General features: G+C 44.1%; 1 long non-coding RNA gene across 1 annotated transcript; it reads right to left on the bottom strand.

The window, feature by feature from the left end:
* Positions 1-565: 565 nt before the first annotated feature.
* Positions 566-2,631, bottom strand: LOC121614313. The gene is made up of 3 exons (XR_006007224.1): positions 2,560-2,631; positions 2,357-2,451; positions 566-1,718 (listed from the first exon to the last, which is right to left on the bottom strand). It is a non-coding gene; the product is annotated as an uncharacterized LOC121614313 (long non-coding RNA).
* Between the last annotated feature and the right edge of the window lie 653 nt (positions 2,632-3,284).

Raw genomic sequence — 3,284 nt, 5'->3', positions numbered from 1 at the left:
AACAGGCGGGCAAGAACTCACAGGCCAAGACACACAGCACACAATACTGTACACACACTGTAAGCGGACACAATGCGTCAGATAGGTAGTTATTGTGTAGAGCAGTGTAAACAGGAAACATGTCGCAGGACCTCACGATTCGTCATCAGACCTCCCAAAGCTTTGGTACACAGCAGAACAATACCAGCAAGATGCTAAAAATACACACACACACACACACACACACACACACACACAGAAACATTTGTTAGCATACCAGCATATACCTGCCATGTGTTAGAGTGCATGTGGGCATCTGTGCACGTCTGCACATGCAAGCTGTGCTGCATGTGTGTCTGTGCATGTTCATGTGTGTGTTTGTGTGTGTGTGTGTGGTTAGCTGTGTCGGTAAGGAGGCAGAGATACAAACAAACTTGTGGTCTGTCCTGGAGAATGGGGCGATTTCCTGGTACAAACAGGAGGATAAAACCCGGAACAAGTTAAGACAGAGAGAGAGACAGAGAGAAAGAGAGAGAGAGAGAGAGAGGCAGAGAGAGAGACAAAGGAGTGGACGTCAGACATCTGAAAAGAACGACTTTCATTTGTAGTTTTCAGAGAAGTTGCCTCTTATTTCACTTTGATACATGCCTGAAAAAGTACAGCTTCAATAAATTAATGAAAAACAGCCCCTAGCAATTAGAACTTAACGACCTAAATGCCAGCACACGTAGACAGAATTGTGAAAGTTTTAGATTTGTTCGATTTGGTAACTCTGAGATTGTTTTTTCTTTCACTCTGTTTTTAGAAAACAAGACAAGGTCTGTGTCCAAAAGCACTCACTCATTCACTTCTCCCCAGTCAATATCCAGACGACCACACTGAGCTCATCATTGTTATGGCACAATTAAAACATGCTACATCAGTGTCGGCTGGTGGACCATCCATATTAAACACCAACACGCATTTTTGTGATGAATACATGATATTAGAAATTATATTATATTACATAAACAGTGCATATTTTCAAAATTATTAAATACAAAGTACTTTGTGGCAGTATGTGCCTGTCAAACTACACTCAATCAAAAATACTTTTTAATAATAGTCTAAAACAACTTTTAGAGTCTGAAATGCTACTGAATATGTATCTTTCTGTGTTTGGTCTCACAATCATCCAGTTATTTTTTAGTTGCTGTCTTGGCCTCACACTTTTATGGGCAAAGTGACCTCCGACCTCCACCCATCCAGACCCACAGTTTCAGATGCAAGCAGTGTGTGACCACCAGTCAGTTTCTGAACATTCTTATGGGATATCCAGGCTGAGTCCATGATGCCAGAGGTCTTAATTATAGCCCTCTGTATGTTTAAAGACTGTACCCTCCTGAAAGCTACTGTATTCAAGCAGATGGTGTGACACTCTGCACCAGTGGGAAGTCCAGTTGCAGCGAGGTTTAACAGAAAGCATCCAGAGGCCCATTCTGCAATCAAGAAGGTAGCGGCTCAATATTTTTCTCTGGAAGTGCACCCTGCTTTTTTCCAGCGAACGTCATTGCTTGTTGTGAAATTTTGGACAACTTCTGGCTCAGAGGTGGAGACACACTTGAGCCTGTGGCAGAGGCACCGGGGCCAGATGACAGAGATGCAGCTCCAGCCAGACTTGCAGTTTGGGGAACAGCTGCGTGGGCGTGGGCTCCTGTTTCAGCACCAAACGACTCTCCTCCAGCTCTACATGACCATGACTGTTATTAAGGAGACATATTAAAGCCAAAAGTCATTCACATATTCACACAAGTTTTTTGGTTCAACTTTCAGTCCATGTAAATAGTCTCAGTTTCTATTGCTCTATAGTGTTAATGGTTATTAGCACCTTTTTTTCGAATGAAGTTAACAGCCTGTCCTCCCTGGCCCCTCCTCGAGTGTCCCTGTCATCTACCCTCTCCTGTCCTTGTCTTTTTGGTGGCCCTGGCCTTGCTCCTCTGACCTTGACATGCTCCCTGGATCTGGAGTCTGACTCTTTGGCTCAGATGGCACTGAACGAGGGGAGCTGATTCAGAAATGGAAGGGTTCTCTCCTCTGCCTGAGGCAAAGAGGCACAGAGGCTCAATCGATGGCCTGCCACCTATTTCCTCATCCATGAGAGAGAACTACTTCCATGTTCCAGCAGTGGGCTCCCTGATTCAGAGCCACCCGCTGTCGGTGGCCTCCTGAGCTCCTGCACACATTGCAATTTATACAAAGTATTTGTAGCACACAAGTCATGTGGTGTTCCTTTCAGATGCTAAATGCAGCAAAGAAAATACTCAAAGAGAACAGTAACTGTGATCTTTCATCTATGCTTTCATTATCAAGGGCTATAGTTACATAAAATGACTCCTACCTTGGATGTCTTTTTGAAATTCTCCCCCTTCTTGACTGCTCGGGCTCGACTCACCACCCCAGCAAGAACCGGCTCTTTCAACACAGCTCTACAAACTGTAATAACAATCATAAGGAGGTATGTTAAAAAGCAACAAATGAATCTATTAGTATAATCAACAATGATGATAAGCCACAATGCGGTCAAAAGATAAAGTGAATTACTTTATTTTTGTTATGAATACGCATCAAAATCAGATACTCCTTCACAGGAATTTGACATAACTCCCATCTGGCTGCTGGGACAAAACATTTATCAGAGAGAAGGCGGTTCCTCTCTGTTAGTCTATGGTACAGTACGCCTCTTAAATGAACTGTGTTGACATCAGCAACAGGTTTGCAGTCAGGCTAGCTGAAACGGTAACCCTGCAAGTCTTTGTTGCATGGACAAGCGAATGTCACCCTGCTTCTAGATAGATAAAGACAAAGATGAAGATGAAGACAGGCAGCGCAGGGCCTGTTTTGGAAGTCGAATGACTTTGCACAGCAGCTGAAGTGTGCTGCAGGCAGTTGAGCTGCTTGTTTTCTCTGAATGACATGTGACACAGTTCAGGGTTGAACCTGCCTGTACATGCATGCGGCTCGTACTGATGTAACTGGATGGCAAAGAACAATCTTATCATTCTGCCATCTGAAAGGACTCATTACACACACACACACACACACACACTCATGCACACTCACACACACACAAACTAGCAGGATGAAAGCGGCACATTTTGTACGCTGCTTCGTCTGTACATAACCCGCCATAAATTAACAGTGCATTTCCAATGTTTAGCTTGGAGCGTGGCCAGAAGTTCTCACAGCCCGTATGTCTGACCAAATTTCTTCATAACGTGCCGCTGGTCAAGATTTGGGCAGTGGATCAGCGATGCATGTTCACACAC

This window comes from Chelmon rostratus, chromosome 11, assembly GCF_017976325.1.
Source record: "Chelmon rostratus isolate fCheRos1 chromosome 11, fCheRos1.pri, whole genome shotgun sequence".
NCBI lineage: Eukaryota > Metazoa > Chordata > Actinopteri > Chaetodontiformes > Chaetodontidae > Chelmon > Chelmon rostratus.
Note: the sequence above shows the minus strand (reverse complement) of the source record. Positions and strands in the feature narration are given on the sequence as shown.